Below are 22,962 nucleotides of genomic sequence, written 5' to 3' on the forward strand. Positions count from 1 at the left end.
GTTTCTCTGTCTCCTAACACTCCAGTTAAAAGGAAAGAGGATAAACCCCTTTTGCTAAATTTTACATAGTATTCAGTACTACTTACTGTTTAGGAGGAGACACCAATTTTTATATTTAATTTCCCCCTGATAATTATCTTGAAAACGAATAGTTGATGAGCATCAACGTTTCAGTATTATTTCTAGGCAGTAAACAACATTGACAGGATTCCCTCTTCTTATGATCTTATTCTATTAAGTAAATAGAGACTACAAAAATATCAAGTAAAATAAATAATCAGGTAATGAAAATTATTATAGTTGATAGAAAAGGAGAAACGTTAATTAGCCCATAATTCGGTGGAATATGTGGCAGAGAGAAGTGTGTTTTGAAGGCTAGCAGACTGTTAACTGATATCCAATGTTCTGTCATTAATGATTTAACACATCCTTTCATATTCTTTTACCTCATTTTGAAATAAGGTTTGCTTTAAAGGGCTTTCTGGAAATTGTACTATGGCAAGAGACAAGAAATTTCGATTTTAGTTTTACTACTCCACTTATTTCGGCTTGTTTGTTTGTTTTTGAACAAGTGTGTTGAGTAATAAACTTTTCTTCTGCTTTTGTTCTACTTAAGCGTGTAAAGGTTTGCATGATGCTCATGTACACTGGAGAGAAGAGTATTTATTGAAGCTGCTGATTCAGATGCTAATCTTACCTGAAACAACCTTACAGACATATCCAGAAACAAATAAAATTAACTCTCACAAGTCCCTTCCTTTGGCCTCCAAACTAAATATACCATAATCTCTACACAAAGGCAGTAAGGTTATAATTCATCTGACATTGTACAATTATCCTATGTACAACCAAAATGCACCAAATGCATCCCTAGAAAAGAGGTACAGTCCTGAATGACATTTACTCTTCTCCTTGACACTCCATAACTTAAATATTATAATGTAAAATTAATAATACTCAAATACTATGATACAAACTCAATACACCTTATATATATGATAAAAATTGAGGAGAAAAGACAGAGATACATACACATAGGAGATATATTCATTATGAATTAAGGAAAACTACTTAGGACAATTATAATCCTTATTTCCATAACTAGCTACATGGACACAGTAGCTATTACCCTTATCCACTTCCCAATCTATATTCCCTTTGTCTTGGGTCATTCATGTGAAGTACCCTAAACCTCCATTCCTATAGGTTAGGAGTCATATCTAGGCCTGTCTTGTTTGGGTTATTGTACTTCTCTATGACCTCTAGCCATGGTAATGCTAACAGATGCCATAAGGGCTTTCCTATATTTTAGCCATAACTCTTCTTTATTTCTATTATAAGGCAATTGTGCAGTTCCCCCTTGGTAAATCAGACCAATCTTTGCAGCCGATATTAAAGCTCCTTTCCTTGCTTGTTGAAGCAACTGGACTAGCAATTCTGCTAGGTATGAAGCAACTAGATGCAAAAGGAGCCCAAAATGGGCTTGTCTTCATTTTTAGATCGGTGGAATCATTATTATGTTTCCTGGTAGAAGCACTCTTTCCTTGCTGAACAAAAGCATTCAGACTGTCAGAGCATAAAGTCGTAGGAATAGAAAGCAAAAATGAGGTAAGGGACTACCAGGATGTAATTGTGAGTCACATCACTCAATTTCTACTGATTGATTTCTGGATCCCTGAATCCTGACTGTTGGAGCAATAGCACATTTTATTGGACACTGATTTGGGAAACATTGCCTCAGGCATATAACATATTGCTACCTAGCTGGCACTGTAAAAAAGAAGCCTTCAAAAGCCCATTCTATTGTACTATCAACTCAGGTGCTTCAGTGTAGTAAGAACATCATAAGATCAATGAATTTCATAATATGATCCAATTGCTGCATTTATTTGGCCGTGAAATGAGTTTCTTGTTTAGAACCAGTGTTATGGTGGTAGATAGGCATTACCTAAGTCTACAGATTGGAGTTTTGATAGCAGCACTCAGTTTAGGGCAAGAAAATCCATATTCATGCAAAAGGCTTTCCAAATTATCCAAGCAGTGTTCAAGCACCATTACATATGCTAGACCCTTGGCTCAGGCGGCAGAGAAACTTGCACAGCAGCCTTGACCTGCTGCAAAGCTTTCTCTTAAGTTGAATCCTATTAAAAAAGAACAGGTTTGGATTTATTCAGGATATATCAAGATATCTTACATCATCACATTTCTAGTAGTTTCACAAAGATAGAAAGTTCCTTAATGTCAGCTGGAGGTGTTACCTATCCTCTGACATTCAAATGACTGATTGGTGTATCTTGAGTATGTGATACTCTTTTCTCAGTAGGACATTTAGCACAGTCATGTCTATGTAATGAACCAGCATGAGATAATGTAGACAGGAAAGGCAATCAAAATTCTTATAACTAAATGATTACACAGAGCTAAAGAGTTTATGCACCCCTGAAATTGCATGGTGAAAGTATATTCTTGACTTTACCAGTTGAAATAAAATGGATTCTGTTGGCCTTTCTGGGCAGTTATGAAGAAAAAACATTTGCCATATGCAACTACATGCAGGTTCGAGAAGATATGCTAACATGATCAAGCAGCTAAATACATTCAGTACAGCTGGTCCAATTAAAGTTACTACCTGGTTAAATTTAGCACGATCCAGGGTTAAGCATGTTGCATGTTTGTAATCCCAGTTTCCAGTCGACCTTTCCCACACTGCTAACCCTTTTTCTGCAAGTTAGGGAAATAATTGGGCATTCTTCTAGTACTGAAGTATGTCTATTTTTGCATTCTGGAAAAACAGAAATACCATAGGATAGGTTATGGTTCCATTAGACTCATAGTGAGAAGGGACTTAGTTAAAACTCCAAATTACCTAGCCTCTATAAACTCCTGCTCTCACTGGTGGGCTATGTGATGTCTTACTCTTCCGAAGTTACTGTTAACTCAGAATCAGTGTCATTGAGAAGTTTGGTTATTTCCCTTTTTGTAATATAAAATTTTCCTGACAAAAAACTATAGGTTCCCTTGAGGAAATATGGGAGAAAGATTAACAGTCATATTTTTAAGAGCACCATAACAGGCTTCCTTCTAATCTTATTTCTTTTCTTGTTGCTGAGATAAAATTCCTCACACCCAAAGTTCAAGGAGGAAAAGTTTATTCTAGCTCACAGTTTACAGAGGTGCCAGTCCATGGTCTGCTAGCTTCAGGCAAGGTGGCATGGTGGAGGGGCATTACAGAGGAGAGATGGGGGTTGTGGCCTGGCAGACAAAGGAAATGATCAGTATGCAGCAAACTATAAGCAAAGAACCCAGCTTTTCCTGTTACCCCATCCAGACTCTACATCTGTTGGACTTACTACTCACAGGCAAGGAGGAGCTTCTGTGTTCAGTAAATCCACTCAGCCACACCTAGAACTATACTAATCCCAGCCAGTGGATTTAAATTATTACCTTGTGCCCTTAATCCCAGGATCATACACTCTAAATCCAGCCAAGTTGGAAAAGCCCCACTTTTAAGTGAACTGAGGTTTGGAAAGGACATCTAGGTATACGTTTTAATGCTTCTCAAAATGAACTGGTCCTCTCTTTATCCAGTGGATTTTGCTTTTGCAAACTGGTTCAAGTCTTGGAGTTGGTTGAGGGACTAAAATTCTGAATTTTTCTAATTCAGGGCAGACTTTCATTCACTTGACCTAGAATTTTTCTGGTTGTGCCTATCAAACAACAATGAATAAATTTTCTGTTTATTTCTAGAAGTTACTATGCTAAATTAGCCAGTTTCATAGGTCATTGTGAATAGACTATTTTGATTCCTGCTTTGGCTCTGGTAAGTAATCTAGTAAGTAACCATGTCTGTCTTGCTTTGAACAACTGGGTGGTGGCACATTCCTTGCCACTTTAGAATCCAATTCTGTATTATTTCTGGGGGTTTTTTTGTTTGTTTGTTTTTGTTTTGTTTGGTATTGGGGATTGAACTCATGACCTTGCACTTGTCAGGCAGGCGCTTATATCACTGAGCTAAATCTCCAGCCTCATGTTTCTGTTTTTACAAAATTAATTTTATTTCAAGAAGAAAAACTAAGAGAAAGAAGAAGAAGGAGGAGGAGAAGGAGGAGAAGAAAAAGAAAACTAAAGCAAAATTCAAAACACGTCAATCAGGGCAGGTACATATATTGCTCATTGTCATCTCCAAATCCTCAACCCAGAGCTCAAGACATCTGCATTCAACTGTCCAAACAATATCTGGCATAAATGTCCCTCTTCAGTAAACTTAGACAAATCAGTAGTATAACTACCTTAACTATTTTATATACATGTACATATGCATACACATATGTTGTTTCTTTCAGCTTCTCACATTAATGAGACAATATAATGTTTACACATGTGTGATTTATTAATCTCACTAATGAATATGGTCTCACGTTGCATTCATTTATCTATAAAAGTCTCCAGTTTATTCTTTTTATGATTGAGTAGTACTCCATTAGATAAAAATACCACATCTTTTTTTTTTATCCATTTTTCAGTTGATGGGCATTTAAGTTGTTTCCAACATGTGGCAATTACAAATTCTGCTATTACACAGGTGCACACAGGTAGTTGTGGTATAATGTTTTAAATTCTTTTGGGAAGATACCCATAAGGAGAATAGCTGGATTGAATGGGACCTCTAGTCCTAGCTTTATGAGGAATCTCCACACTGATTTCCACAGTGGTTGCATCAGTCTGCATTCCCACCAACAGTGGAGAAGTGTTCTTTTTCCCCACATGCCTTCCAGCATTTGTTATTATATGACTTCTTGATAACAGCTATTCTTTCTAGGGTGAGTTGGAATCCTGGTGTTGTTTTAATTTGTATCTTCCAATGACCATTGATGCTGAACCTTTTTTCATGTATTTATTTGCTGTTCATATTTCTTTGTCTGAGAAGAGAGTATTCATCTCAGATACCCATTTTTGGATTGTATCTTTAAATCTTGGAAGATTGATTTTTTTTTTGGTTCTGTATATGTTCTCCATAATAATCTTTGTTTGAGGTACAGCAGACAAACATTTTCTCCCACATAGTGGGTTGTCGCTTCACTCTTCACTCTTCACAAGTAGTTTCACTTGTGGACAGCTTTTCAATGGGGTGAGATACCAGTTGTTGATTCTTTGTGATACTTAAAGAGCACATCTTTCTTCCAGTGAAGGCATTTGGCTCCTTTATCAGCGATAAGATGGCTGAATGTGTTTAGAGTTCTTTCTGCCTCTTTTGTTCTGTTCCCTTGATTCTTGGGTCTGTTATTTGCCCCGTACCATCCTGTTTTTATTATGGTAGTTTCATGGTATAATTTCAGTTCAGGAATTCTAATGTCCCCTGTGTTGCCCTTATTGCCCAGAAATGCTTTTGCTACACTAGGTCCCTGTCTTGGTTACTTTTCTCTTGTTTCTGAGACAAAATATTTGATACCCAAAATTAGGGAAAAAAAGGTTTACTTAGCTTACAGTGTCTGAAAGTCTCTCCGTACTTAGCTGGCTCCAAGGTAGGGTGCCATGGCACAGGGGCAACTATTCATGGTATCTGCAAGTGACAAGAGTGAACAGGGTTAAAAGAGGAAAGGCACACCTCCTTCCCTCCCTTATGTTGTATTCCAGCTTCCTGCCCCTAGGTGGGTGCAGCGCTCCCACTACCAATCCCAGAGCTAGACAATGAATCAATCACAAGTGCTGGAGTCAGCCACTTCCATGACCCCATGAGGCTTTGCAGGTGAGACCCAGACACAAACCATAATAGTTCCTTTGGTCTCATATGAATTTTGAGATTGTTTTCTCTAATTCTGTTTGAAATATATTATTGATTTTTTGATCAAGATTACATTAAATATATATCAGTTTTGGAAATATGACTCTTTTCACTATATTGGGTCTGTCTGTCCAACAATGGGGATGTGTTTCCATCTTCTGATATCCTCCATCTGTTCTTTCAGAGTACTGTAGTTTTTAACGTAAAGCTCTTTTCCTCCCTTGTTAGGTTGATTCTTAAGTATGTGACTGTGAAAGATGTTGCTTCTCTGTATAAGAACCAGATGCTAACCGATTCTGGCACTGCAGCTCTGCAGTGTTGTTTTTCTAATTTCTTTCTAAAGGAGCTTGTTTTTCATGTACAGGAATACTATTGGCTTTGCATCCTGCTATGGTACTGAATTTGGTTATTACATCTAGGAGTCTTTTGGTGGAGATATCATTTCACCCACATAATGATAATTTAACTTCTTTCTTTCCTGTTCATTTTTTTTAGTACTTTCTCTTTTCCATTGGTTTGGCTAATGTTTCCATAACTACAGTGGTATCTCGATTTATGAAATTAATTCATTCCATGATTCTGGGAAAGATGGCCATAGTCATGTTTATCACCTGATGTGGAGTTTGTGAACAGAAGTAAAATTTTCTGAATGCTATTTGAAAACTTAATTGTTCACAATCAGAAGCATTCATCAACCAAACCATTACTGTATTTTGAACAAGAATGGTGATGTTATGATTTCTTATCTTGTTTCTGATTTTAGAGTGAAAAATTTCAGGTTTTGACCATGTAGTATGATGCTGGCTTATTATACATGGTTTTTAATCAGGTTGAGATGAAGACCTTATATTACAATAGTTTTTAGAATTTTTATCATGAATGGGTATTAGACCTTGTTAAATGCTTTTTCTGCACCCAGAAATGGGATGATAATGTGGTTTTTGTCTGGTTCTATAAATGTGGCATACTATATTTATTGATCTATGTGTGCTAAATCATCCTTGTATCCTTGGACTGAAACTTACTTGGTTATGGCTGTATAATCTTTTCGATAATTTGCTGCATTCTGTTTGCTAGTATCTTATTGAAAATTTTTGCATCTATGTTCACTTAAGACATTGGCCTGTAGTTCACTTTTTGATTGAGTTTGTCTCTGGTTTTTGTATCAAAATAATGCTTTCTTCTTGGGATGAGTTTGGGTGTATTGCTTCCCGTTCCTTTTCATTAAAGAGTTTGAGGAATAGAGACACTTGATCATCTGTAAGGTTCTCATAGAATTAAGCAGTGCATCCATGCAGACCTGGATTTTTCTTTGTTTGTAGATGTTTTAAAATTTCTTCTTCAATTCCATTAACTAATATTACATTGTTTGGAATTTTTATATCTTCTTGATCAAGCTTTGTTGATTCACATGTATTTAGGAATCTATCCATTTCTTCTTAATTTTCCATCTTCTACAGGTCTAAGTAGGTACTAATATGCTTCTGGATTTTCACAGGGATCTGTTATGATTTCTCCCCTTTTCCTTCCTAATTGCATGGATTTGGGCCTTTGCTTTCCTTGTTTTGATGAGATTGGCTAAAGTTATGTCTGTTTCTTTTAACCTTTCAAAGAACCAATTCTTCCATTCGTTGACTCTTTGTATTATTTTCCTATGGTTAGTTGTTAGTGTTAGAGTTAGTATTTGGGAGTTTTTGCTTGTATTTTGATGAAGTTTCTTCCTGCCATTGTAAATAGAGAATAAAACAGAGGCTTGCAATGTGAAGAAATGAAATAGGGTTTTAGTGTAAAAAAAAAAAGTATATCTCACTCTTCTTTCTAGATTAAGGTGGATTTTAAAGCTGTCTGCAATTTTGCCCAATCAGACAATTTAAAGAAATTGGCCTCATCAGCTTCAAGTTTTACATGAAGAAAAGTCTTGTTTCACTTTATAACAAACTATTTTATCATAGTCAGTCATATGCTGTTAAATTCTCATCTTTTCAGACTGAGATGTCCTTTCCCTAAACTAAGGGCAACTGGACCCAAAGTAAATCAAAGAAGCTCTTGCCTCTTTTTGTTGTTTCTTTCTGATGACAGAGATTTAGTAAACTTTAATAAGAAACACTAAAGTGATTCTTAACACTTTAAGAACAAAAAGCAAAAAAACATATCTAAGGCATGTTTGACATTTCTAATTTGCTTATGGGGGGACCACCTTTTGATCTAGGCTTCAGTCAGTCAACCTACCAACTGGGAGAGCAGCCAGTCAACAAACACACAAACAAACAGAGCCCTTTCTAATTCCCTGAGCTGCAGCATTCAATGTAGAATCTCTGCTTCATGAGACCATGTTAATATATTCTATCTAATCTAGTTTTCTTTTTCTTCCACCATCTTCCCATTCTTTTAGTATCCATTCCTATCTATACACTCTGGTTTTCTGTCTGTCCAAGTTACAAAATTCAAGTAGTTATTAAAAAATGTATCTTAACTTTTCAAGTGTCACATATTTGCCAATTTTAGGAGCTTGCTGGAACTTTAATCTAATTATAGGTGTAGAAAAAGAAAAAGTCTTATGACTGAGTTCTGGGAGAAACATCCTTGTTTTATATGGCAAACTGTTTTGTAGGTAATACAGGGTTAATCCTCAGACAAAGATAGAAAGGAAAACACCGTTGTGAGCTGAGATACTGATACCACTAAGGATGAGAAGCTCACTGCCTCTGGAAGAAGGAAGGCTGATTTTACTTGTATTTAGGGAATCAGTTCTTCCAGGGGTGAGGAGATTTCTTCCATGGTAAAGAAGACTTCTCAGGATTTGGGTGTTCAGTATTCCTGATTCATCACAGTTTTTTCATGTCACAATCCCAACTTACAGGACCTCACTTTTTTTCATCAATTAACTGCTTTTATTATAGTAGTAGGTACATTGTAAGTCAGGGAGTTCAACTTGTGTTATAATTTAGTCAGTTATGGGATGAGACTCAGAATTTGATTTTCAGTAAGTCCAGCTCTGCAAATAAGGAGATAATGTTTATCACAGGTGGTTAGAAGTGTAACTGGCAGTATGTGTTTTCATGAAGAGCTTTGTAAGACACAAAGTATGAAGAGTAACATTTATTAAATCTTTGAAAATAAAGTGTTGCTGATGAGTTTCCCTATTTCATGGATACTACAGATTTTCTGGGTTTCTAAGGTTGGTAAATGACCCTCTCTAAGGGCCAAATGTAGTGAGAAGACTGCACTAGTGGCATCGTAGGCAGAGAACAATAAGTGGAACAGCAGAGGAAAAAAACTAAGAAACTATTTTTTACTATAATACTTACCTATATTTTAATTTTAAGGGGCTTAGGTAGAGTTATTAGTGGGAAAAGCAAACAATTCTTTTTGAAATTAGGCAGATCTAGGTTCACATTTTATCTCTTCCAGTTACTGCTGTATAATCTGAGAAAATACCATATTTTTGAGTATTTGTTATTGATAATATTTAATGGCAATAACAAATTAAAGTTGTGAACATTGCAATAGCCGTGAGAGGTACTTCTTTCCTCTCAAGCCTTATAAAGGGGACAGGATACAATATTTGACATCATTTATGAAACTATTTGAAGGATATGTGTGTGCGCACATTATGTGCTATGTATGTATCTTTTATGTGACATAGAATTAGCTTTTTCAGTGAAACACAGAAGAGTAACGAAGGAAAGATATCAAGAGAAAAAAGTTAACCATTCATATCATTGCAATTACACTCTGAATGATGATGCAAATATCTCGAGTCCAGAAGACTCTTGAACAAGGTAAATTTCATGTTCTCCCAGCAACACATCAAAGTTATTAACAGTTCCATTTGTATGATCTGTGAACCTGGTTCAGAATTTTCCCAGAGTACATCATTTATAGCTGGTAAAAGTGAGCCTAACATGTCACTTACTTTACTCCAAAGATAAAAAGTTGCACGTATTTATTTTTCGATGATTTAAGAGATAATGGGAGAGAAGATTTAGAACATTTTATTTACACATAAATTTATGTACTAATTTTTTTCCTGCACAATGCATAATTTGGGTTGTTACTAAATTTTTTCCTTTGGTTTTAATTTCCATTAGTGCTGAAAAATAATCCAAAATACAAAAATAATATTATAAAAATATTATAATATTATAAAAATTATATGAGCTCTGAGAAAGAGTCCTTACTTCTAAGATTTTTTATTTTATGTGTTAACATAAAGGCACAATGATGGTGTTGGGTGTTCATGGTTAGAGGGATTGGAATTTCTGAAATCAATGTTTTAGAAGTCACATTAGCAGTCTTTGGTCAGGCATGGGAGTGATTTGAAGTTCAACCTTTACATTTGTGATGTCTAATGACTCAAATTTTGTTGGGGCTAAATACTCACATTTATTTCTAGTTGATTTGTAAGGCATATAAAAATACACAATTTTTAATTCTCAGTATAATACATTAATGCCATAAAATATAATATTGATGATGATGCGATAATGCTAATTACTATTTATTAAGGTTATAATACATGTCAGGTCCATATGAATTGCTTAACATGCATTATTTAATTTCATCTTTAAGTACTGTTACAATGTAGTGTAGTGAACTCTAGACTTAGTGATAATAATTTATTAAGATGAAATGATTTGCTACAGTGAGAGCTGATAGTTGAGCATATTGCTTGCACATTTATAAATGCCTATCTCTTGTTTTGAGAACAATGTTATAGCACCATGTAAAAAACATAGATTCTGAAAACTATCTTCTGGGAATCAAATCTTTGATGGTCCATGTGAATTTCACCTCTCTATGCCTTATTTTTCTTATTTTTAAATAGGTAATAATTTTAAAAGCCCTACTGCATAGATTAGTTATAATGATCAATGAATTAAATGCATGTAAAAAATTTAGGATGGTTTTTGTCATATAATAAATTCCTCTTTAAAAAAAACTGATATCTAGAAATTTATCATGAAATTAAAAAGAAACACTATAAAGAAGGAACCGAAAGAGCTAATGACTTGGTAAATCAGATTAGACATTGAAAACGAAACCCTCTTCACAAATTAAATCCATAGACAAAGTTTAAAATGAGCTTGGCCTTAAGGGAACTTGCCTCAACCATCTGGTTGAAGCTCAGAGTCCATTGCTTCCAGAAAGATACATGCTGGCCCATCTGAATTGACATCTGTGTGCATGCTGAAGTCCCGGAGGATAATTAACAGAGAAAACTCCAACAGCATTAGTGACATAAGCCTGGGGAACTAAGCCATAAAATTCTCTATATAAACAAGTGGCCTATATAACCAGAGAACTATAAATTTTGGTCTTGCCCCAGCGGCACCTGAAATGGCCAGATGCTCAAATAAAAATAAACTTATTTCTGAAGTACATGCACACAAGATTTTAAAATCACACCTTTCTTCTATAACCTTTACTTATCATTATACCGATGAATTCGTTTCACTTTGTTTTATGACAGCTATGAATTGAATGAAATCTCATGACCACAGCACGGGGTATATTCCTCTGTTTAGCACAGACCCTTGTGAATAAACTTTTTATTGAAAAACAGCACATATAAAATTCACGAAGCACCTGTGTATAGCTCAGGAAATTTTCACTAGTAAATGTACTAAGTGGCTGCAACTCCAGGAAAGGAATAGAAACTATTACAGTAGCTTCAGTAGCTTCCTGCAACTCCAGGAAAGGAATAGAAACTATTACAGTAGCTTCAGGAAACTCCCCCGTATAACCCTCCAATCAGTAATCTTCCAAAGCATGCAGTCTTGATTCCTAGTACTAAACATTAACTTTATTTGTTTTTGAAATGAAATCAAACTCTTCTGTTTGATTTCTTTTATTCGGCATTGTCACAGTTTATTCATTTTCAGTGATGTCTAGAATACCAGTACTACATGCTTATTCAACCCTCTTCAGTTGTCACAAGTTTGCTTCTGACTTTGGTTATAATGAATAAAATTGTTGTGAGAACTTTGACACATTCAATTAACAATTTTATCATATCTTTATTAGACATATCCAGAGTTGAATTCTAAGATCTCAGTGTATGAATGCATGCAGCTTCACTGGAGACCAACCATGCCATTTATGATTTTTTAAGTCAATTTCTAGGTTTTTGCATATTGTATTAAAATTAGGTTAATATTTTTCTCATTAGATTAGGCAAATGAGTGGATATTAGGTGTACAGTTTAGAATATGACAAATGTTTTTACTGGTATAATTTCAAATCCAGTCAAGATATGTATTACCACTTTTCTATCATTTAAAATTTTTAAGTGCCCTTTCAGCTCTTTTCTACCATTGTTCTAATTTCTATCCGTGTGAGTTCATTTAGTTTGTTTATTTATTTATTTTGAGAGAGTCTGTGATAGTTAACTAATTGTGCTAATTTGAGTAAGAAATATTCTACTAAATTGGATCACCTGGTTCTGGGTGTGGCTGAATGATTCGCTGAAACAAAAGACCCACCCTGAGTGTGAGTGGCATCAACCAATAGTCTGAATGCAGCAAAAGGGAAAGGAAGAGAGGCTGCTTCTGTTTCTCTAGTCTTCACCTTCACCTTGAATGTCTTTTTCTGATTCCAGCGCAGACTCTTCCACTTCCAGCTCGGACTTCTAGGCTTCCACTGCAATCTTTTGGCTTCCCGATATGTACTCACACAGGACATCGTGGTGGGTGAGTGCCAGGTCTTTGGATATTTTGGATCTCTATCACATGGTCAGGTCTTTTGTGCTCTTCCATATATGACTCTCTGGGTGGCCACTGAAAGCCGATCTTGTAAATTCTTATATATTTGTATATCTTGTGTCAGTTAAATTTGTTTCTTTATAATCCCTGACTGATAACACAGTTGTGCTATGTAATGCCAGATGGCCTTACACTCACACTGATCTTCCTGCCTCAGCCTCTAAAGGGCTAGGATTAGTGGTGTGAGTCATTATGACTGGCTCAATTTGGTTATTCTGGAACCTTCATATAAAAGGGATGGCATTCTTGTGTCTTTGTGTCTGGTTTCTTTTTTTCAATGTTTTTCAGATTCATCTGCATTGCTGAATGGACCAGTGCAGCATTTTCATTCACATGGCAATCTAATGTTCTAGCCCAGTCTCGGAGAATTTTTTTGGATCATTTCAGGTTTGGGGCTATGATGAATAAGTTGCTGTGAAAATTCCAATACCATTATGTTGACTCAACAACATTTAATTTCATTTTATTTGATAAATTTTAAGGAAAGACATTACTTGGTCATAAAATAGGCATATGTTTAACAGAAACTGCCCAATAATTATCTAAAATAATTAAACATTTTAAAAACATCATTAGCTATTTAAGAATGTTATACATCTTTGACAGTATTTGTTGTACATCTTTGTACATCTTTGGCAATATTTGATCATTTTCTTGTTAATTTTATAACTATATTTATGTACAGAAAACACTATCATTTTGTGGTTTTTATTAGAATTTATTCTGGTAAAAAATTGCATTAGATTTGTTTTCATAAACTTATTGCTTAATTCTTTGATAAAATACCTGTTCAAACACTGGTTTTATAAAGCTGATTATGTGTTTTGCTATATCAATTTATAAGAATATACATATTCCTATCTCTTTATTAGAAATATATATAGCAAATATTTTTTCCAATCTATAGTTTGCTTTCATATTTTTTAGTGGTGCTTTTTGAAGACCAGAAAATTTCAATTTTGAGGTCATTTAATTTATCTATTTTATTTTTCATGTTCCTTGGCTTTTTTGGTGTATTACTAAAATTTTTCACAATGTACAGTTATAAACTTCATCTTTTCATGGTGCCTTCCTGGCAAGCACAAGGTCCTGATTTCAATTCTTTTTAGAAAAGATTCGTCTCCTATGTGTTTTATTTAAATATGAAAAATATAAAAATCATAAGCATATGACTTGTTGAAATTCTTAGGATGAACATATTTAAATCCACAAGCTAAAATATCTGGTACTCAAAATTCTTCCTTTTTGCTTTTTTCAGGCATTATGTCCTTGTTGCTATCTTGACTTTTAATATCATACATTAATTTGCCTTCTTTTGTATGTTCAGAATAACATCTTATATGTTACATTATATCTGGCATCCTATTCTTAGTAATTCTGACATTTACCATTTTGTGGAATTATTTAAATTGCTTGGTTATCTCATTTTATGAACATATCAATATTTTTATTCATTCAACAGTTTTTAGCCATTTGATTGACTCCTAGGTTAGGGAAGCTGAAATTGAAGCTGATATGAATTTATTCATATGTACTTCATTTGAAGTAATAGTACACATTTCTGTAATAGAATTGCTACATAGTAAGATAATTGTATATATATTTAGTAGACACTATTAAATAGTATTCCAAAATAATCAATGAAAATCACATTTCTTTGAAAGTGAAAATTTAAATACTATCATAAAATAAAACTAATAAAACTGACCATATTTAAAAATTAAGTGATAATTTAAGCAAAAGCTTCATTTATATTTGTGCCACCTAGAGAAAATTTTATTGCCACAGCATGTATATAGCATACTTTGAGAAATATAGATCTTGTTACATATTAATAATTAATCATATCCTGTCTAGCCTTGTTTTATTGCCTTGACAGCTATTTACGTTTTGAAATGAAATGTAATTGTTATCTGTCTCATTTCTTTTCTTGGAAATAGCAGAGATATTGTATTATAGTTCTTTGTATCTCATTGGTATCATTTAAAATGTCATTCAGTAAAGAATCTTATATTTCAGTGATTGCAGACAATTTATAAGCTGGCTGTTTGTCACGGCTCTTTTTTTTTTTTTTTAATCTTTCTAAGTTACCAATAGAACAGCTAGCACACATCTAATTATGCATGTTTCATTTGATGACTCTTAAGTGTTGGCTGGTTGGAAGTAAGAAATATTATCATTAGAGTCAATAAACTTTGAATAACGTTTTTCTTGCCCACTGACATGTAATTTAACAATTTAAATTCTCAGTTTTTTCTTACATTTAATAGTATTATAATACATTGTATAACAAAACTATATGAAGATTAAATAAAGTATCGGACTTTAAGCTCTTCGCAGATAGTATACCTTCAACAAAGGGAATTTCCCACCTATACACTTTTCTCTCTGACTGAAAACTAAATAACTTAATATATTCTTTGTAAAAAAAAAAAAAACAAAAAAACTAAATTTGTTTCTATAAATTACTTTCTTAAACATCAATGATTATATGTTTTGATATGTATACAATTGTACTCAAATATGCTTTAACTATCAAAATTTATACTACTTCTATGAATGTCTTTCTTACTGTTCTGGAATAATTTCAGACCCATACAATAAGTTGACAGTGGCCAATCTAGTACAATGGTTAGTATAACTTTGTTTCTGAAATCAAAGACTTGGAGTTCTATACTGGCTCTACCAGTTTCTTGTGATGGTGGTAGCTTATGTGACCTCTTTGAATTTCAGCTTTTAAACCTACAGTATGGAGCTTACAAACTTTATAACACTTTCCTTAAGCTCCAACTTACAACATAATCACTCATAAAATAAGTTTTTAATGCAAAGTTTCTACTTTTGTCTTTCAGACTGACCCACAGTACCTTGTAATGGAAGGGAAGGTATTTTTTAGCCAGAAAAAAACAAAACAAAACAAACACTTTCATCAGAGTTTTAACAGGGAGTCACATTAAAAGGAGTTTTCATTTTTTTTTATCTTTAAATTACAAGGTCATCTTACAAGATTCCCCCCCACCAACTGTGATCAGTATTGTAAAATTGTACAATATTTTACAATACAGTATTGTAAAATTGATCCATAATCGTGACACTTTTCTCATTGCTTCTGAAGTCAGGAAAACTTTGGAACAAGTAGTAGGCTCAAAGGAGTTTAAGTTATTTTAGTAGAGTGTTGGTAATTAAATGTGTTCCTTGTCTTTCTGCTTTACTAGCAAATTCATGTCTGTGCAGCATGCATCTCTTTGTAAGTTAAACAATAAAAGCCGCTATCTGTATACTTGACTACATGATCGTTGTTGGAGGTAGTGAATCTTCTGCCCAGTGAACTTGCCCTCCATCAGAAGATTTCACTGCAGCAATAGATAACGCTTTGATCTTGCGTGTTGCGAGTAGTGCAAGGTGACTCTCTGATCTTTCTTTGATCTTTGAAACTGTCAATTTGAATTTGCAAATTTAATAAATACAAAGACCCTACAAAGTAGTTGTGCTGAATAAAAGTAAAAAATCTTGCTTGTTTCATTTGTTTCAAAGATCTGTGATCTTGAGAAAATTAGAGACTCTGATTTTGGTAAGCTCATTTGTAAGTTCAGGTTAAATTAAGCATTCTAGATACCCAAAAGTTGGAAAGGAATTTATTAATAAACAGAAGCTTATAAAAAGTCTGATTTAATTAATTGAATAGCATTAAAATGCATGCTTTCAGAAACTGGGAATGGTGTATATAAGAAAAAGAAAACAGACACGGCCAGAGTTTTTAGATCTGGAAGCCATCTTTTATTGACTGACAGCTAAGTGAACAGTAATTGCTTTGCTTTTATAAGGCAGGTACTGTCACACTTTAGATTTACTTTTGAAAACTTTTACTGAATTTGAGTGGCAAATATCAGTTGCTTTCATGTACAAAGAGCAGCAAATTACCCTGGTTACTTAAGATCTATGTGAAACACTCACTATGCTTATTTCTATGGGTGGCAGTAGGAAAGGCTTAATTTTTAAATCTAATGGATAAAGCATCACTTGAACATATTATCAGAAGAAAAAATCATCACAAATGAACTGGTTAAGAACAAGTCTTATATTTTCTACAGTACTTATTAGCAACTATCATTGAATAAATGGATGATTCCAAATATAAATACGTTTTACAAACATTCAGTAATATTAAACATAGATGTGATATTGGTATTCAGAAGAACCTTATTCTGTGAAGAAATTTCCACTATTATGAGAGATTATATTGAGCTGGGGTAAGTGTGCGACAGACCCAGCTCTGTCAGTTGGGGTGTTTCAAGAAACTACAGAAGGGAAACCTAACTAAATCTATGGATTCAGGTAACTGGCAGAAAGTTACTACTTGAATTGCATGATCTTGAATTCTGTATCTTTCCCTAAACTGTGTCTGAAATTGGAGCAAGAGAGGTAAATGATTTATTAGTTCTCTGTTCCTCAGCCTGAATGTCATAAACATATTTTTCCAATGGACATATTAAGAGATTATCAGGGAACTCTATCCTATCTTTGAAAGCTGAGCTGCTTCAATGAATGGAGTGAATCATTTGCACACTGTAGAAATTAGAGGCACAGCAATCAGCACCACTGCCTGTACTGAAGCAGGATCAGTGGGTAGAGCTCAATAAATCTCTCCTTCTCACAGGAGAGTGGGAGCTATTGATCGCCAGTGGCTCCATTAGCTCTGTATGACTTCACTGAAATTAAAATCTTTAGGGCTTGATCCTTCCCTCAGATAGCTATGTGTACACAGGGTCTAATCTAACCTTGTACAAAATGGTAGGATTTTTTTTTCCTTTCCTCTCCAGCACCCACCATCTAAGTACTGAAGATAAGCAGGCTGTATCCTGAGACTTTTAATAGGCCTCTGTTTAAAGTATTGTCTCTGACTTTTATGAAATTAAGGAGCAGAAAATGTATTGCCACTAAGACTTTACAGATCACTTCCGTCTGCTGGCTGCCTTCCATTTGTGTGTCTATAATGTTCCCAGGAAAAAGAACCTTCACAAAACCTCTTCCAAAGCATATCAAGTTGCAATAGAAGTTTTGAAATCAGGAAAATCAGCTCTAAATAAATACGATGGACTAAAGCAGGAAGATATAGAGTTACTTGCATTTTATGCTAGAGATTTTATCACCCTGGCATACACCTTATGGCCTTGTTATATTAATGGCAGGTCCTAAAATGTTTATTTTGCACTTCTCTTTATCCTTGAATCCATCAATAGATACAAACTAAAACTGCTTCTTTGATATTATCAGAGGGATAGTACTGAGCAATTGCTATTGAAAATCCAAAAGCCTCTCACTTGATGGAGAAGAAAAAGCAATGTGTCTTTCTCTAATGTAGCATTATCTTCCTCTTACCTTAAACTGAAAGCTATATAGATACTGAAACAGCCATTTCTCATGGGAAATAATACTTACAGATCTAATGGGACCATTTACAAGCATATGTATGGAGCGTGAGATTTGGACTGAGGCTTTCTGCCAAAAGTACACCAGTATCACGGGGATGGTTGATGGAAAATCACAAAGCCATATCTTTTTGAGAAGCCTCTAGAAAGATAAAGTAATACATCATGATAACTATTGGTTGAATGTTAAAATGTAAACCCTAAATGCATATTGTGAAATATATTGACATACGTACTGTCTAGACATACTCAAAAAAAGTCCTTCCTTTTGCAGAGATTATTAAGGAGATTGGAGGCTATATACTGCCAGGCTAAAATTTATGTTTGACCAGAGATAAACTAAAGGTAATAGCATCCATCTTTATATTACTTTAATCAAGTCATACGAACCAAATGACCTCTGAATTTCCTATTACCCTCCTATCTCCTTAGAATCACTTTTCTAAACAAAGTTAGACAGCTAGAATTTAGAATTCTCTAAAATATACATGTTCACCTCAAAACTATCATACATGGTGGCCTTATTCACTGTGTGTTAATTTTTCTCTTGGTCAGTGACATCGTTAAAGATTACTGAGTAGCACACACTAACCTTTGTCCTAAAAATAACTTAAGTGGAAATAAGAACATTTTATTCATTTAAATATTCATACAGTTGTACTTTAAAAATGTAAGTGCAAAGTTAAGCAAAAACATGTAATTCCAATCTTTTTCCTTATATATTCTTATAGAAGTGGTAAGAGCAAAAAGACTCCTTTCCTTTCCTCCTCTTCCAATAAATAGATACAGACACAGATACAGCCAAATATGATAATGGGAGCTCTCACTCACGAGAGTACTGGGGTTCTGAAACAGTTGGAGATGGTTGATATTCATCAGTTTCAGTTTATTGGTATAAGAATTGAAGGAACCATACAATGCCTTACAGGGAGGCCGGGAGGGATGGGTTTTGTGGGACATGGAGAAACATTTTCCCTTTACAAATAGATGTGCTCTAAACCTGCAGGTGGCTATGTATGGCAAATTTGAAAGCATTGCTACTATACTTCATTTTAGGATAAAAAGAGGTATCTTCAAAAAGGAGTAAAGGATAAGCCAAGATTTTATTATGTAATCTTCTTTTGAGACAAGGCATTAAAAAGGTGATCTGGAGCCTTCCTCGGGTGTACAAGAAATGAGGCCTCTGTTTACAGTTTCGTAGAGGGTGTCTGTTGTTTTATAGTGCAGACCTCAGCTATGTTTCTTGCTTAGAACTGAATGGCTGTTCCTTTATGATAAGTCACTTACCCTTTGCATGCAATACACTTTTCATTGGCAAACAGAGATGATAATGTTCACTAGGGATGTGCTGCTAAGAATAAGCCTCCTATGATTGTCAAGAGCAATATATATGTTAAATGACGGCAGTAATGCTGCCTATCAGAAGAAATATTTGGATAAGGGAGCTGGACAGATTTTTGAACAGTGTCTCCTGCAGAGAGAGGTTTTAGCAAGTGATTACCTGATCTATAGGATTCATGGTTTCGTAACAGAGTAAGATTATTGACTCCCAAGTCCCATCTTTTCCCCTTACACACCTATTAATGTTGTTTGGAAATTAAATATCAAATCCTTATGTCTAGGAGAGGAAGTACACAGAACGTACGGCAAGAATCCCTTCTGTCAAGTTCTCTGATTTCTTAAGTTATAATGTTCTTTCAAGATTCTTAATGTAGACTTTGGGTTTCACTGTAACCTACAAAGGAGAGTTCCAAACCTAGGCCATATCTGCTTCTTTTTTTTTTTTTTTTTTCCTTTTTATCGGTACTGGGGATCGAACTCATGACTGCCTGCTTATAAGGCAGGCGATTATGCCGCTGAGCTAAATCCCCAGCCCCCCTAGGCCATATCTGAATGTGATCAGTTTATCAAATCTGTAATGTCAAGATCTTTCTTTTCTATTTCCAGAGAATGTGTCTCCTTATCCAGGCTCCCCACCCACCCTGTATCTTTTTCTGCCATCTAAACCCACCTCACTCGCTCAGATCTGTAACAGGATTAAAAATGGTACAGCCAGAAGGAAAAAACATCTGAGCATCATCTCTGTGACACAGAGAGAAGCATTTTGTTAAGGGCCAGAAGACTGCTATCACATCTCACTATCTGGAGCAGCTCTTCTTGGAATGTCGCACTGTTTTGATGTGAATATAAAGGCAAAAGGTCACAGCAAGAAAAATGTACTTTCCCCACAAAGGTGTAGGTCTCACTAAAAATAAGAAAAAATACCCTTCAGTTGTTTTTTAAAACAATCCACAATTTTCCCACATGTAGGTGAGAGCAGAGACACGGCCACTTAATGTCAAATGTGAATTTGTATCCCTTCCTTAAGGAAACACCAAGGTAACTCAATCTCACACTGACATAGCAATTGATCCATTTCAATATCTGGTCCCATGAATTATCTGTGTTTCAGCATTATCCCACAATCCTAGGGAGTAATTGCAATGGATAATTTCCCTCCTATTAAATAGGTAAATGAACTGGGACACCAGGAAGACAATTATCTGTTGAAAGACTTTAAGTTCTTTTGTAGTCCAAAAGCGCTACCATAGATGTCTCCAAAAATAAATACATTTTTTCAACACATAAAATGGTTATTTGAAGAGATTTAATTTGTGAAATGCAAGTGAAAGAAAAATGAAGTTTCTGAAAACTTTTTAAAAAGTTTAATCTTAAGTAGAATTAACTCTAGCATACATTTTAGAGTTTGATCTCCACAATATAGTTACAATGATATGATTTCAGGAGTACCAGAAAACTTATTTTTCTCTGCCATCACTATGCTATATGCTCATGGAGGATTTTCCTCTTGCAGTCATATTAGAAAAAAGACTTAAAAGCAAAGAACTCTGATGGAGATGACAGTGCCTGAGATTTCATGAAGGTCTGACTCAGATCTTTTTCTGTAAGCACGTTAATTGAGTAGTCTGGCAAAGATTTTAACCATTTGAAGGAAGGCAAAGAATGAAAAACAAAGACTTAGGTCATGTGCAAATGATCTGTACTTGGGTTACACTTTAGCTCAGGAGTGTCCTGTGGACATCCTGTCTATGCTGACTTAGGCCAGGCTGTGTCAATTGCATGCCCTTCCTTGGATATACCAGTCACTGCATATGCTGCAACATTTGGCAACCCTTGGGGACTCCACACTGTTATATAGCCAGTGACAGCACAGACAGCACAGATGGGCAAAACTTGAAATAAAAGAAAGGACACATTTTCTCTTTACCTGGATTCTGCACATTGATTTACTCGGACCAGGTTTCAGGTGGCCCCTGAAAGTGACTAACCCATTGTTTCCCCAGCTAGTCTTGTGTCTTCTTCCCAGCTGTGCAGAGGGTGCATTGCTATTCACAAACTGTTTATAAAGTATAGCAGGATGGTTTCTCTTGTGTACTAATTCTTAATTGTGGTATGCAGCCTGTGGCAGCCATCTGCTTAAGCAGCCACATTCTTTTCCCTTTAGTCAGTGAAATTAAAATATTGATAAGAATAATTTCATAGGGTGAAGAAGTTAATAGAGGGATTAGAGTGGGCATGCTTTTGGAATTTAGGCTGAATCTCTAGCTTTGTCTATATGCACTGGCACAGTGTTTTATGCTGAAGGACATAGGTCATGTGTAAATTAACACTTTTATCTGCCATGAGGAAGAGCATTCCATCATCCAGAGTACACAAGACATAGCCATTTATGTTTAACAAATTTTTTCTCACTATGAGAAGGATGTTACTCATTTATTCAAGTAGTATTTGTTGAGATCCTCCAGAAGTTTCTACTAAGAAACTGCAGAATGTTTAATTGCGTTCCTGGTTCAAATCATACCACTGTGATCTTGCTGCAGTAGTGAAGGCATACAGTGGGCCAAAACCTTTTTCTCCGTAGAAACATTTTCTAAGAAAAAAGGATAGCTACATAACATAAAGTCAATTTGATCTAGTTTTTCCTTTTAGACATCTGTTTTAAGGTACCAGACCACCCAGATGAGTGACTGAATGTCTGAGTCACATTATTTGGTGGGTTAATAGAAAAGTCATCCAGGTATGGTCACACATGCCCGTAATCTCAGCACTCAGGAGGCTGAAGCACAAGCATTGCTGCATGTGCTGGGGTTCCTGGGCTTCATGCTGAATTCAAGACCAGGCTGATGTGTGTAGTGAGAATTTGTCTCAAATAAATAAATAAATAAGAAATACCTGAGCTCAGTAAAGGCTGCTAATTCCTAAGAGTGAACTTGTGCAGAGAGGTTTGGGTAGTGGGTCACCTGCTGCATAAAGCAATTCATCTTGGAGCTGAATTTTTGAAGGAAAGTATATTCTTGCTGTGGTGCTACAAATGCTTGGGTAATGGGAGCAGGTGGAGAGAAGACCATATAGAAGAGGCAAACCACAAAAAAATAATTTAAGTGTTCTGCATTTTAGTCTCTTTTGGAGATCTAGGCTGTAATTTCCTTTATGCTACAGAACATGGAATTGAGGCTGAGAGGAGGAGGGAAACATTAGGGAAAAACAATGAGAATACAAGAGGAGGCAAGGTCTACTCACCTTTGCTACAGTAAAGAATTTGTACATCACTTTGTAAAGGATGGAAAGATAGCGTTATGTGGAAACTGGAGATGTAATTTTGGGATGAAACACTCTGAAAACAGGTTTCCTTTTTATTCTACACCTGTTTATTGTCTCACTTTTATTAAGCATTATCCATGCACTGATCGCACAGTAGCTGTGAAGGTTAATCTTGATTGTATCACCTTGATTGGCTTAGCAGCCACCAGGAGGATTGGTGCAGCACACTTCTGGGTGTGTTTGGTGGGTCCTAGAGAAATGACCTTGGCTACCACATCTGTTTCCTGCCCATTTCTTTTCAGTGCTGTTCCCCACTCTGCTTTCTGGTCACCATGAGTTAACCAAATTTGTTCTGGCATACACTTCCTCAGGATGTTTCTTTCTT

The sequence above is a fragment of the Cavia porcellus genome, unplaced genomic scaffold (assembly GCF_034190915.1).
Source record: "Cavia porcellus strain 051 isolate PalLab524CR breed Dunkin Hartley unplaced genomic scaffold, mCavPor4.1 scaffold_1, whole genome shotgun sequence".
Lineage (NCBI taxonomy): Eukaryota > Metazoa > Chordata > Mammalia > Rodentia > Caviidae > Cavia > Cavia porcellus.